The 16,526-nt window shown below is 32.2% G+C and overlaps 1 protein-coding gene across 1 annotated transcript in view; it reads right to left on the reverse strand.

The window, feature by feature from the left end:
- Nucleotides 1–6,438, reverse strand: part of LOC106102322 — a 28,457-nt gene extending 22,019 nt beyond the window's left edge. Inside the window, exon 1 of the mRNA XM_013281754.1 lies at nt 6,231–6,438. The gene's annotated coding sequence lies outside the window, so the exon portion shown is untranslated. The remainder of the gene's footprint in view (nt 1–6,230) is intronic.
- Nucleotides 6,439–16,526: the final 10,088 nt, after the last annotated feature.

A 16,526-nucleotide genomic window follows, 5' to 3' on the forward strand; every position in this document is an offset into this window, starting at 1 on the left:
GTCGCGTTAAGGTGTGTTTTATTATTCTACTTGCGTCTGAACGTAAATGTATGCGTGATTCCGTGTTATTAAATTATGCCATTTCCCTAGCGACGTTGTAGTGTTTTAGCGCATATGTTAATTTCTAACACAGCTAACTCATACGTTTATGAATATACGAGTACAAAAACTATAATTTTACTTCACGATAGATCAAGAATAAGAAATTAACGATAGGTCTCATAGTTGCGTTATCAGAAAATATTACGTAGTCTCCTCAGACAAATGACTTTCGATTATCGATATTGCTCGTAGAATCGATCAAATGTGTCAAAATGCATCGGAATAATTACATGATAAGCGCGTGAGTTACTTAAATTTAATGTCACTTCCATGCATTTTTACTTTTCGATCTTCGATATCGTTAATGTAATGTTACGTTGTCTAGGGAGGCTAGTATATCTATGAACTATTGTATACTAGCTTTCGCCCGCGACTCCATCCGCGTGGAATTAAAAAAAAAACTAAGCAGCCTATGTGTTCTTCCAGTCTGTCCTCTACATCTATGCCAAATTTCTTTGAAATCCATTCGACGGTTTAGGCTACAAACTTTAAGAAACATCCATCCATCTAAACTTTCGCATTTACAATATTAGTTTGATTATTTTTTACATATCAAAGATATGAACTTATTCAAGACATTCTACTTATATTACGATTTTTTCTTCTGAATTTAATTCGCCCCCGGCGTTGTATTGAAAGTCGAAATACTCTAAGGTAGAAATGTTAGAAGCCTTTATAACACGTTCCACCTGAGGTTGCCCTCCTTTGGTTCGTATCGATTACAACGAGGGAGCCGAATCGTGATCTCTTTGGTATTCCAGAGTCTCGGTACATAATTAATCCGTTGCGCCATTTTACTCTATTATTTATTTATACCTCGCCCCCGGCCGTGATTCTTTTCGAATGCCTCGCTAATGCTAAATATACTTGGATGAGAATAAAATATTTAAATCGATGCAGATGAAAGCAGATTGCCTGATTAGAAATGTTGATTCAATAGCTTAATTGAACAAGGAATGGAGATTGACTTCATATTTAAGCTAGCTCGCTAGCCGGAGGCCTAATTTTAGTCCCTATTACTTTCCACCCTTTTCTTAAGTGGAAAGGGTGGGAAGGAAAAGTGGATTTGACGGTGGAGGAGACGCATATGAAGGGGAAATATGCTCTTTATGTGCGTCTCCTTCACCGTTTATGAAGGGTAGGCAACGCATCTGCAACTGTGGATGTTTATGGGCAGCGGTCGCTCTCCATTTGGGTGGATGCAGGTGGCCGCTTAATCGTTTGCCACCTTATATTATAAAAAAAAGAAAGCTGTTAGATAAATTAAATTAAACATTAGTCTATTTTAAGATACTATATTGTGTCAGTTGTATCAAGTAATTAATAATTTATGAATTACTAGTTTTAAAAACAAAAGTGAGTAGCCTATGTGTTCTTCCTTTATGTCTATACCGAATTTCATCGAGATCCAGTCAGCCGTTTAGTCTTCGAACTCTAACAAAGATCCATCCATCCATCTAAACTTTCACATTTATATTATTAGTAAGATAACACGTATTGAAAAATACATAACATTATTAAATATATGGAAAAAATATAAAATAAGGTATTTTAAAAATGACTTCAAATTTTTCAATAACAGATCGATGACTCAAGGAATTGCAGTTAAGCAAATAGACATTTATAGACTTATGAAAAAAATTCAATGCGATGCAAATTGGTCTGAAAACAAGGAAAAGCTTTTACGTCGCAAGCTTCATAAAAAAGCTCGTCTGGACGGAGCGCTGCACAATTTCCATATTTAAAGTATGTAAACGCACGTTTGTTTCCCTTAAGCGGCTAACGAGGTCATAGTTTTACGGCGGCAAATATGCCGTAAGCTATGAAGATAAAAAAGATCAATATTGAAACACATTATTACTTCTTTATTGTAAATTATTATACGTGCTTGAAGTAGGAATCTATTACTTTATAGTTCGCTATAAAATATCATTGATAATAGCGTAAATTCAAGACTAAAATTAAAAACGCAAACCGATGTTTTGTTTTTATGAATCACTAGTTTTCACCCGCGACTCCGTCCATGTGGAATTAAAAAAAAAACAAAAGTGAGTAGCCTATGTGTTCTTCCAAACTATCCTCTACAACTATAGCAAATTTCATCGAAATCCGTTCAGCCGTTTAGGCTACAAACTCTAACAAACATACATCCATCCATCTAAACTTTCGCATTTATAACATTAGTTTGAAGTATGATTTTTATTTTAAACCTTTGCACGCTTTTATATACGCATGTATAATATTAGTAAGATTTATATAAGACACGTGGAATAGCCGTAGACAACAATAAAGAAACTCCTATTTGTCTTCCTTTGTCTAGAACAAAGCTATAGAAAATATCCGGCATATGTCAGGCATTCAGAATGCGAAGATGCAACATAATCCAGGAAATTAACATTCATTAATATTAAATGAAAGTAGGATTACTTTTCTGCCACACTTAGGACCGCTTAATAGATAACTAAACAAACACTTAGTGATGAATACTATAGCTAAATCTTCTTCTATCTAATAAAACTAGCTGTTCCCGTGCGGCTTCATCCGCATGAAATATGTAATATGAAAATTTTATTTTATTATTTACCTTTCTCAAACTACCAATGGCAATTGTCAAACTGACATGACATGACAAAACTTGGCGATTTTGCTTCCTTGATGTTGGCAGCAACTTATGGTCTCTTTCCCACATTAGGGTTTTTATCAAAAATATTTGACCCCTAAATTTAATGGCCTGAAAATATATAGCCTTAAGTGTAGGGCTTTTTATCAAAAAAAAAATTTCAAAAACATGCTGTAATTGCTGACATCTTAGGCAACAAAGAAGTGTGTGTTTACGCTTTATTATAATAGTATAGGTTGGAGTGTCTGTTTGTAATATCAAAAGAAAAATCCAGATTTCAGATAGATAATGTATTTGCGTTTCTGATAAAGAAAATCGAATTTTTTTATGCCTGTCTGCCTATCTGCCTGTCTGTCCGCAAGCCGCGTTTGTTCCGGGTAATCTCCAAAACGGCTAGGTCGATTTTGAGCGGACTTTCACTGGAGGGTAGCTGACATAGACGGGCATATTATATAGGCTACTTTTTTAATTCCGTGCTGTCAAAATGGCGACCGGACCGCTATCTCTGGAACGAGTGGACCGATTTAGACAGGACTTTGACTGAAAGATAGCTGGTAGAAGGTAGATGCTCGCGGGAATGTGATAAATGACGTTTTTTTTTTAAATCCGCGCTAACGAAGTTTGCGGGCGATAGCTCGTCCACACTAAAATGACGATGAGGATTTGGATTAGTATTAGTGACTATTGGAACCATTGATTTTGTTAATAGTTTGACGTTGGTAAGTAATACCATCTGTCTTATCTCATTACGTGATCAGCTACCAGTTTAGTTACCTTGTGAACTCTGACTTTTCCTTAGCGATAAAAAAGTAAAAACACGACAGCAGTGGAAGGAAACTTTGGTTGTTAGCAATTTTCAAGAACGTTTTATTATCACTTTAGCCATTTACGTTCAAGATTTAGTATCGTTAATATTTTATTGCTTTATTGGGTGTTTATGATTACCTATAAAAATATTGTCGTAAATTTCTTAAACAAATATATGTCGTATAGAGAAAAGTTACGAATAAAAATATAACAGAATTCATTACCATGAACAATGTAACGCTTGTAAAAGGTTTCCAAACAGAAATCCCCAGATATAAAACTATCTAAGATAGCGTGTTAAAACCGAGAGATTGCAATCGAAAATCATTAGTAATTTAAAGAGCGATTGGATTCCCGTACCAAATCTTTAGATCGATCTTACGGATCGAGTATTAACTTTGGCCGTTTTAAAATTTTTGTTCATCAAAATAACTTCTACTAAATGATAACTTATGCATCTCATATGTAATAAATATTTGTATTGTAATTATCAATCACCGACTCATAGTTACAACATAGTGCACACATTTGTAACGTGAGTTATCACTTATCATATATTTGAACTACGATAAGACTCTTAGATAATACGTGAATCCAAAATATATGGGACAAATCTTGCGTTTACGCATTTCGTTTATTAGAACAATAAATTATTAGAAGTTTTAGTCGCAACTGGTTTGGAAATGCTAATTTGGAGTACAACATGTGGTCTATAAAAATTAAATTATACATTCACATTACTGTATTACTGTACGAGACATTGAATACCTTTAAATATTATCACAGTAAAGAGGTTTTTATTAATTTTTTTACAATTAAAATAAGACCTTTTGAACACAGGCCGTATTTCAAAAATGATTTTTGTAGTAACCAAAGAAAAACAAAAGCAAAACAAACAACGACAGCTATAGAAAACAAAACAATAAATGACATTTTAAAAATACAATGAGAAGTATTTTTCATGGTGTCTGATTTTATCACAACGCAAGCGACAGCTATTGTATTAGTTACTGTCAGTTTCCATTGCCAAAATACATCTACAAAAAGATATTACCCTCCCTCTCATCCTCCGTGAAAAAAAGATAACAGTATACATTTATATCTAGGCAGTAGAAACCCACGGTTACTCTTTTCGTCGGAACAGATCGCTTATCTTAGGAACAAAAGAGCATTTCAAATGCTAATACTGGCTTGTAAATGCTTTAGTAAGACTTGCACGAAAACATATTCTTGTCCCTCACATTCTCTTTGAAAAAATAGAGACAACGTGTCAAAACAGTTGAATTACACGGTTACAATTTTGACAACGCTCCACGGACATTTCTTTAAATACATTAACTATGCAGACGTAAAGAATCGCTACATTTTATCCGACTCTAAATTATCCCGTCAGCAGCAAAGCGAACCATCTGTTACAGCATTTGTTGAATGTTCTTTGAACTATGCATAATAAACAGTTTTATATTCCTTCATATTTAGTTGCTTTGACCCTCATCTAAATATGCAATATTTATAGATATTTCGTGTTATACTAACGACTTCGTCCTCACATAAATTAAAAAAAAAACTATGTCACTCAATGGTCTTTTCTAGCTTTCTAACTCAGAGAGAATTTTTAGAATCAGCCCAGTAGTTTTTAGTTTATATATTGCATAAAAAAATGTAAATATTTCCTCCTTATGATACATTTTAGATTAGTAAACTACATATTCTGACTTGTAATAAAAACAAAATGATTTTCAAAAAAGTATATCTGTCTTAGTGTAAAAAATATATGAAACTTTACAAAAAACACGTAAATAACAAGAAAACATCAACAAAAAATCTCCACAAATGTAAAATGTTGATCTGATTTAAAACGAAGAATAAGAAATATTTTACAATCAAAAAACGAGATAATCGGTTGTTATTTGTGATTACTAACGAGTAATAACGCCAGCAACGAAGTGTTTGGAGTTTTTATTAATTTTTTCTTAGATGGAGGATCTTCTTCCTTTGTTCTCTTCTTATAAGCCACTTATTTTTGGAGAAATGGAAGAGCACAGAACTACAAACGGTGTAAATTGGGTAATTTCGGAAGTTAGAAGTAGAGATGATGAATTCGATTAACGGTAATTAATAACTACAGTACACGATTCATTTTTAATTGTATTATTGTACAAATAAATCACAAAACACAAATATTACTACAGAATAAAATTTAAATCCCAATCGGCATGTCATTCTTTTGTTTTATATGAAATTAAAAATAATTCTTGACCTAAAAAAGCATAAATACTATAAATTATAAAGGTCATTTTTGCGGAAAGAATATCGTAATTATCCACATTAATATGTAAGGGGATATTTAAGCAAACCCTTTTTATTGTAATTAAACATATTACTCCCCTTTTACAATAATTTAAGACCGACTTTTTAAATTAAAATTATTCATATTACTAAAAAAATATTCTACAAGTCATTGGAAATTCAAATTAGCTAAAGCGAATAGTTTAACTTACTTTTTAAACTTAAATCGAAGCTTAATTAACTTTGCAAATTACTTAAATTAGCTTCAATAGAAAATTAATTACAAGTTCCTGAAATAAAGAATCTAACTTTTTTCATTCGAACATTTACTAAAATATATAATTTGTTTAAAAAAAACCAGGTTTTGTTTATTTAAAAATGTAAGAAACATCAACAAAATATATTAACTTACCTCAATCAATCAAAATTTAAAATAAATATCTTCCCACAACTCAAACACTAAATAGTCCACAAAAATACTGAACAAAAATCACAAGAAAACAAAATAAATTGTATTGTTTAAGTATTCACTGATAGAACAATTTAGAGCGATGTTTTAATTCATAATTATGTGCTACAATTTGGGGTTACGAAACACAGCGGCGTAGCGCGTGCGGCGCGTTTCGTAGCCGGCAGTGGACTGCGGTAAGGTGCGGGACGCGCCCGGCCCGAGCCTCGCCGCCTCGCCGCCCTAGTCATAGCTAATACGTGTGATACCTTACATTCCGCTAATTTCCTCTCTCCACGTATCTTCCGCCACTAGTTACCAATCTTACATATAAATATTTTATAATTTAAAATGTGTTTACGTGTTAAGTAATTTTATGAAAAAACTAGCAATTTTCTTTTGTTGCGTTTTGTGTAATACTGGCAGTATTACACAAAACAAAAGCAAAAGTCTAAAGCAGAGTTCTTTATGAATTAATTAATCTTCTTCTTCTTAAAGTGCTTCTCCGACTAGCGAAGGTTGGCGGTCAGTTCTCCAAATTTGACCTTGTCTCTTGCGAGGCGAAACAGTTGGGCGGCACTAGCAATTCCTGTCCACTCTCGGATGTTGCCTAACCAAGATTTCTTACGACGACCAACACTCCTTTTGCCGGCAACTTTTCCCATCAAGATGAGTTGGAGGAGATCATATCTGTCATGCCTGAGCACGTGGCCGAGATACGATTCTTTTCTCATCTTGATGGTCTGCAAAAGTTCCCTTTTTTGGTGGACTCGTCGCAGAACCTCCTCGTTTGTCATTTTCTGAGTCCAGCTTATGGCCAACATGCGCCTATAGGCCCGCATCTCGAACGCTTCTATACGTTTTCTACGGTCTTCTTTTATTGTCCAGGTTTCGGATCCGTATAGAAGGATGGGCCAGATATAGCACTTTAGTAATTTAATTAATAGGAAATTTATTTAACTAAAACCAAGAAATAGTAAGAGATAAAATACAGAATCATATCGCTTTTATTAAATGTAAGAAAAAGAAAATTATTTTTTAAATCATTAGTTACAATTTTGGTATAAATTATGTTTTTATTAATAAGCATTAGTGTTCCAATATAATAACAGTATGAAAATGTATCTGATAAAAACCACTCCTCGTTTACCCTATGGGTGGTGCTCAATATCGCTCAATCATAATATTTTGTCGGTGGATCTATCCGGAATGAAATATTTGTCGCCTTGAGATATGTATATCTCAAGGGCGGAAAATATTAAAGCAACTACTACAGAATTATACCAGAAAGAATATTACATATTTTTATTTATATGAAATATACTCCAATAGTGCCATTTATAGTTTTAAATACAATATTTAAAATAAGAATGAATGTAAATGTAAAAACCAGTTTACATTATTACTAGCTTTTGACTGCGACTCCATCAGCGTGAAATTAAAAAAACAACAAAAGTGCGTAGCCTATGTATTCTTCCATATTATCCTCTACGTCTATATCAAATTTCTTAAAAACCATCCAGCAGTTTAACTACAAAATCTAAGAAACATCCATCCATCCATCTAAACGTTCCAATTTATAATATTAGTAAGGAAGTAACAAGAAGTAGGATTACTAGGAATTATTATTATTATTGATTATTATTATTAGGAAGGAAGTAGGATAGTTTACTGCGTTTTAGAATTAAAATGTTCTGTGACGTATCCATAAGTTTTCAATAGTATAATCAAGTAATAACAAAAGGATATTCTGCAAACATGTGATAATAAAACATTTATAACATGAAATGTGCTAAAGTTTTGTATTCATAAATCTTGAAGGCTACAAATGGAGAATTCATGTCACGGTGGGCGCCTCCCACTTTCGTACTTTGCTTTCTGAAATGAGCGTTCATTTGAGATCGTCGCAATTCTACTGTGAAAATCTTTATATTAGAAGTTACTAAGAATAATAAAAGTTTCTCAATCAGCTTTTGTATGTATGAAAAGTTTATTAACATATTTGTAGCCTACGACGTGATAATACAATTTTAAGGGCCTGTCCCAACACTGGCTGATAGAAACTCAGATAGTTTAAAATGACGTCACTGTCAGATAAAGTAACAAAATCCAATATTTCCACATATTTTACACGTTGGATTGTTATCAGACAATTTACAATTTGGTGAGACAGGCCGTAATTCTTGCAAATCTTTCGAGTGTATTTTTTGTGTATTTATCAGTATATTTTTACAAAAGCTATGGTTTTTAAATGTGCTTCATATGACATAAGTTTAAAGTGAAACAAAGTTAGTACACTGCATCGTACTTAACCAAGTTACCTCTATAATATCTTGCCGTCGACGTAATTATGGTTCCCACAACCTTTTAAGAAGCACTTAAGTTATCTTACGTCGTCAGACAGCAGAGTGTGTACGTTTAATACTTCTCGGCACTGATTTTAATCTTTATAGAATTTAATGCTTTTTTAATATTTCAACTATAATTTAATGGTTGAAATTAAAAAAAAATACAAAAAAAAATTCATAAAACAGCCTTGATAAATTTTCATTGACCTCTAATATAGTTTCGTGTTCAGATGGACTTCTGGGGTCCTGGACTATTTTGAGAACCACTGGCTTAAATGTAAAACAGGAAAATACATTTACAAATTATCCTAAACTAGCTGTTGCTCGCAACATCGTCTGGTTAGAATTAAAATAAAATTAAGTAGCCTATGTTTTCTTCCAGACTATCATCTACATCAATGCCAAATTTCATCAAGTTCCGTTCAGCAGTTTAGGTTACAAACTCTTACAAACATCCATCCATATGAACTTTCATATTTATAATATTAGTAAGATAATTCTAATATTAGTAAGTTAATGAAAATAACTTACAACCATGAACATCCAAGGTTTAATTTTATTCTCCCGCTGATTTATTATAAATAAAGACTTCAGTTTGCGGCATGTGCTATGAAATACTGCTTTTAATAAAGCTTCTAATAATTCTAGGTAAAGCGGAAAGATAACATTTGTTTTCGTATGAAAATTCGTCATAAAATAATATTAATTTCTAGCACATTTATCTGAATTAGAATTGAAAATGTATTAGCTTTAAAAAAAATCAGTTATAAAATGTACGGATATTTGTTTGAGCTGATCTTACCATAACATTTATGTTAGGTATAAACTTTTGCACACGACTTCATCCCTGAATTTCACCAGTTAGGTTAGGCTTTTTCTATATCTGTGTTGGCACAGATATAGAAAAAGCAGCAAGCAAAACAGATCTCGAGGAGTATTGGTACTCCTCGAGATCTGTTAAGCATTTTTGGAGATATGTAATAAATATCTGTCCGTCTATATTCTAATATTTGCATTTACAATAAAAAAAGAGAATGAAAAGAAGAGAAAAAAGATTTACAATATCTTTTGATTAAAACCACAACTATATGTCTAAAATACATTTTAGTTGGAACTTGAACTTTAATTAGGAATACATTTTGATGCTGAACGTTCCAGTTAAACAAATGAAGATCGGCGAATAGCTCATTACGTGCGGTTCAACTTGTTGTTTGATAACGCGAATCTGCCAACAAACTGATACAAACTTTAATTAATAGGAACATTTAGGGTATCATTGTTTTACGTTTATAGGAAACTAGCTTTCCCCCGCGATTCCGTCCGCGAATTAAAAAAAACAAAAGTGGTTAGCCTTTGCGTTCTTCCACACTATCCTCTACGTCTGTGCCAAATTTCATCGTAATCCGTTCAGCAGTTTAGGCTACAAAGTCTAACAAACATCCATCCATCCATCTAAACTTTAGAATTTCTAAAATTAGTATGATAAATATGATATATAGTATGAAGAATGATTAGTAATAATACTTTTGTAATACCCAAACATATTTTTGTGAACATCCTATAATTTTGTGACCTTGAAATATTTGTAAACTCATTTTGTCATATACTCACATTCACTGAATGCAGGTATTTATATGAAATGTGTATTTTAATGGACGACAATTTGAATCTTAAAATATCGCACAGATTATTCAATAATTTTATCTGTTCCCAAATGATATTCCTGGAAGTTTTAAGTCGACTATGACATTAATTAAAATTCCTTTTATAAAGCTGAATTTGAGATTTCAAATTAATGGATTTTTTTAGTATTAGACATGACCTTTTCGTTATCGACATCTTGCATTTGAATATTTTATGTGTACAGGAGTTTATACTTTTGATATTCAACATGTCCGCTATATCTACTTAGAGCGTGCGCACACCTAAAACAAAACTACCTCACAACTGCTTAGTCTCGATTTCATTCCTATAAGCTTATAAGGAGGTGCGGGATCTACTCGATTTTTAGTTGTGCAACTAAATTGGATGCGAAACAATCGACGACACAACAGTTATGCGTTAGTTTAGTCAAAGGTGTGCACCCATTCTTATATGGGACTAACAAAGTAATTAAAACGATGTTGCTAATGATTTAAAACATGTTAAAATAAACCATACTTAAGACACCTTTATTGATAAATCAATATTAAAAAAAAACTATTATGAAATAATAAAAACGGAGCTAAACGTCATTAAGAGTATAAGAGGCACTCAGAGGAAGAAATCACTCAATTCTGCAGCGCGACATGCTCATTACTGAGCGGAATTCATAGAATATTCTACGAGTTCAAGTAAACAAGAAAGTCAAGAAAACTCTGTAGATAATATTATTCTTTATAATTTAAAAACAATATAAGGAACTATACTATCTACTTCAAGCTTGTAGACTTACTCTATGCCCATGACAAACACCGAAAGCGGCCATCTTGTGAAAGTTTCACAAGATGGCCGCCTTTGTAAATTTTCTATTCAGACATTTACTAAACTATCATGTACCTTTCGGTAACAACACTTAACATCAAGGACGATTATTGCAAGCATTAGTTTGTTCCTTAATAAAAAAGAAAGAAATGTTTAGTTTCAAGAAAATTAACTATTAAATTAAAAAAGAGTATAAAAGCATCGTCTTACCGCACAGATACGGTTTATGTTCTCTCTGAATACCACAGCAAAGTAATAGCAATTAAATACATCAAAGAGATGAAATCACTTATAGGTTGCCTCAATTACGTGATTGCGATGTATTGAAGCATTCGCATTTGCCTCATTCCAATATCACTCCACTGCAGAAATACGCTCACTATATTGAAATATTTTTAGAGTAGATTTTTATAATATCTATTGTTAGGATGCATTAATCATTCCCAATATAAAAAAGGTTGAAAGTTTTCTATAATGTTATATGTAAATAAAAAAAAAATAGGATAGCAAAAATATCATACAAAATTATTTCCAATAGCTCAATGATTTAAGTGAACCATAGATCATAAAGTCGTGAATTGAAAACTACTTAAATAAACACAACGTACACACAAAAAAATGACAGTCATTGAGAATTTTATTGCAGCAGTATTGCGCGCACACTTTCGACTAATATATCGCACAACTGTTTAGTCGCGCTTCGATTCCTATGAAGATGCGCACATTAATTACTTTTATCTAAGCAATTAAACAGTTGATTAGGTTACGAAACAATCGACAATCGTACAACAGTTTTGCGATAGTTTAGACAAAAGAGTGCGCCCTCTAAAAATCACAAAAATTCTTGTAATCACAATACATGTTAAATTGTTTTATAATATCGATATCGGAATGGACGTTTTCTCAGTAATTGAAATAGGATTACATCATTATCGGCGGCCACTTGACACGTTAAATTGGCGAATAGGTCCGGCCCCGTGTCACGTGAATTATCCGAGCCTGTTCAGCCTTAATTGAATGTGGCAGCTGTAGCCCAAAATCGTTAAAGAAAAGCTAAATGTATATTCTACACTCTATTTAGTGACAGTAAGTATGGTTCACATTGTATTTGAATGTTTTAGCATCAAGAAATATTTAATAACAATTAAACGTAATTTAAGTTCCCTAATGTGGACTTTAATGTGCGAAATATTTTTTCTAGAAACCTCAAATAAATCCTGACATCTGCTCCTCCGCTTAACACCTTTTTTTAATATCGGGTGGAAATCTTCAAAAGATGCCAGCGCCTTATACCTGGAATGAGTAATGTTTAAATGAAGAGTTTTTTTTTATTTAGAAAAAAAATTTAAAGGTAATATTTTTATAAATATAATTTATCTGCCAGTATACGTCTGGATGCAATAAAGGCTTTTATCGTAAAACAGCTCAGAAAGTGGATTGCTTATACAAAATTCATACAAGCTCAAGAAAGGCGAGGGGTTGGGCGATAAAATTGTGACTTTCGAAGGTAAAACATTACTAAATTACGTAATCATCAAGAATAAGAAAACTTTAGTCTTTATGTCAATAAAATTGATTGATTAAGATTATCTAATATCTATACCAATATTATAAAAAGGTACTATTTGTATTTTTGGATTTTGTATGTATTTAAATAACTCAAAAACTACATGGCCGATTTCAAAAATTCTTTCACCATTTAAAGGCTTCGTTATCACTGAGTAATATAGGCTACATTTTTAACTACTTACCGATCCCACGAGGACGTAGTCGCAAGCAACAGCTAGTATTCTATAATTTTATATCGTGGACTAGCTTTCGCTCGTGACTCCGTCCGCGTGGAATTAAAAAAAAAAAACAAAAGTAAGTAGCCTATGTGTTCTTCCAGACTGCCCTCTACGTCTATACCAAAATTCATCGAAATCCATTCAGCCATTTAGGCTACAGACTCTAACAAACATCCATCCATCCATCTAAACTTTTGCATTTATAATATTAGTATGATTATTATTATGAAATTACACCATCTCAACATGCAGCCTCTCTTTAGGAATAATTTTAACAGAAATGTTCTCCGTAACAACGTTATCTTGTTAATTCGTAATGCAATCCTCACTTCGAGATCTTGGAATTTAATTTCTAAGAAGTATACAGCTTTGAGTGGGCCTAACCTTATCAAATCATGTTCCACAGTCTAATAAATATGTCACCCAATAATCAATCTATGTACATATCTGTTTATCAAATGCATTTTTAATACCATTTGCATCAACAACCCTTCATAAAAGAAACAAAAGTAGTCCAATTGATATTTTATAATCGAATTTTATTCGATGTTTAAAACAATTGACAATTAATCGACTTCAAAACAATTTGTCTCATTTCTTACAGAACTGTTATATAACTTCCGTACAGCGAATTATACAAGTGTAGCCAAAACAAGTTTATTCATTTCAAACTGTCAAATATAATTGTGTAGCTGTCAAGTTTGAAAAGGGAGAGCTACCAGACATAAATCACACAATGTTTCAACATTGTCATATACAGATCAGGAAATGAGTTAAACACGTAAAAAAAAATCTTAACATTTGGATAGCCACATCGTCTTATAAAGTTTTCAATGCTGTTTTTGATAAATACTTGATATTAAAAAGATAACAATGCGTTTGATATGTAACACAAACAGCCGGTGTGTTTGTACGTATCATCGCGCGATCCCATTTGCAAATGAGGGCAGTGAATTCGGCCATTCTGTTTGTTTACTGAATGCTTTCCATTTAGATACAACTGTTGATATTTTGATTCACATATTAGTTTAACTATTTTACTGTGGTTATTATTTTACTATTAGTTTATAACATTAACAACATAAAATTAATACTTAACTAAATTCAGATTTAAACACATCGTTATGAATACAAAATAATGTATATTACGGAACGCATAAGTCTTCCCGCGAAATCGTGTCTTTAAGGTATCAAAAAATGTAGAAATTAAGACTAAAAAGAAACCAAAACAAATCAATGTTTAGCAGCGTGTGAGAAAGTAGTAAAAACATACATTTTAAGTAATCCAGCGACATAAATAAAGAAAAGGAATAGGAAAACTTTCCCTGAAATAAATATTCTTAAGGAAGACACTGTAGGAAACATTGAATAAATAAAAAAGGATAAACTTAGTGCCGAGATTTTGTTTACATGAGGTATTCTTGTCTGATAGAATCCGTGATCACTTTTAGATTCCCAATTTCAACACTGCAGATTAATAAAAAAATCCGCAGAAAAGTAATGATATTATGTTGTGAATATAAAAAATGCTTTAAAATACCGGGAAAAAATTATCAGCGATTTGGATACTCACAATGCAACACTAATTAAAACTAAGAGTAAAATCTATTATAAATTCTCTTTATCTATGAATTCTGCTTATTCAAAGCCATGATAATTACTACCAGGGAGCTAAATGAACATTGAAATATGTTTCTGAAATGTTAAATTAAAATGTGAATATATAACACTAGCTGTTCCCGTGCGACTTCATTCACATGAAATTATGAAAATTGTTTTATTGATTACATTTGTCAAATTCAATTGCAAATGTCAAAATGTAATGACATGATGACAAAGTGTGGCAATTTTGCTTCCTTGATGTTGACAGCAACTTATGGTCTCTTTCCCACATTAGAGTTTTTATCCAAAATATTTACACCCTAAGTTTAATGGCGTGAAAATACATAGCCTAAAGCGTGACTTAATTGTAGGTATTTTTATTAAAAAAAAGAGTTATTCAAAAATATGGTGTAATTGCTGACATCTTAGGCAACAAAGAAATTTGTGTTTAAGCTTTATTATAATGGTACAGATTAAAATGCGTGACTAATGGGCATGGCCACCCAATAAACTAGAACATGTCAAATGGTAGCTACATTACATTCGAAGTAGTCTATTTTAAAATATAACTCTCTCTAGAGTAATAACTTAATATAGTTAGATATTACAAAACCTTAGAAATGCTTTAAACGCGTTCACTAATTACATCTAATGGAACTCATAATCAGCGAACTGTAAATCTACTTCGCTGCATCACTAACTTCAATAACGCTGAAGTTTGTGATATTCAAATTGTAATTCCACGAGCAAAGCGCTTACATATATTAACAGATAGGATTTAATGTGAATGCAGTAATTACTTCCAATATATGCGGACTGTTAAATCAGGAACAACTGTGTCAGAACAATTTATATTAAACTAGCTTTCGTCCGCGACCCCGTCCGCGTGGAAATAAAAACAAAAAGAGTAGACGATATGTTCTTCCGTCTGGAAGACGTCTTTCTAAATCTATACCAAATTTCATCGAAATCCGTTAGCAGTTTATGCTACAAACTGTAACAAACATCTATCCATCCATCCAAACATTCGCCTTTATAATATTAGCATGAAGTATGAAGTATCATATATTTTGGAATATTGCATTACATAACATAGAGTAAAAGATATATAGTCAGTTGTTACAGGGGTTAGTTGAGGTAGGAATCACATAAAAGTGTTGTTGTAAGGCATGGTACTTACTGGCACAATGCGTATGCTAGTACTAGAATGCCAGTACGCGTTTAAAAATGCTTTTAGTTGGCACATGCCAGCGACTGACACGTGTGTTTCAAAAATTGCGATATTTTAAAAAGATGAATTGATTTCTTAATTTTTACTATAGTTCCATCTATCCATTGTAGATTATTCCCGTCCATTTTATTTTATTTTCTATTGTACATGAAACAAAAATAGAGGCCGAAAAGAATTTCGTAAGCGACTTTGACAAATTACACGGTAGTAAAATTTCATTATCTCGCTGAAGGCAGGCAATTTTATTCCGTCGTGAATGTACCGGGCGAGACAGGGATTCTATGTAAATGAAATATGAATACAATTCTGTTAAAGACAACCATTTGGTTTTCCTCACTTTCTTAACGTAGCATTTTTAATTATTTCTTTCTCCGCTTAAGAAAGTAGATCATTGTTCCGTTTCTTTTTAATAAAACATAATACAACAATTTAATTTTTAATCATTTTCATGTAGGTTGATATTAAAAATGCGTGAAAAGTTTTGTGTACAATATTACTTGATTATGGGTATTAACTACCGCATTTAGGAGTTATTTAGTTATAAGTTAAGTTATGTTAAAGTTGTTAATAAGAAATCTACACTTAGTGGTGGTTAACGAACCAATAAACGAGCGTATCAGTTAATGCAATAACTGTTAATTCTGCTTTTGTTTAACGAAATAAATAGTTTAGGGTTTTCAATTGTGTCGTTTTATGGTTTAATAGCAAATAGCTTCAATCTTTGACACATTTTTCTTTATTACTATATTTCTGAAGCAAGGCTGACCTATTTTTATAATGAGACCTATTTATATTCGGTGCAGTGCAGCGGACTTACATGGCTAATCGA

The sequence above is a fragment of the Papilio polytes genome, unplaced genomic scaffold (assembly GCF_000836215.1).
Source record: "Papilio polytes unplaced genomic scaffold, Ppol_1.0 DF824303.1, whole genome shotgun sequence".
Taxonomy (NCBI): domain Eukaryota; kingdom Metazoa; phylum Arthropoda; class Insecta; order Lepidoptera; family Papilionidae; genus Papilio; species Papilio polytes.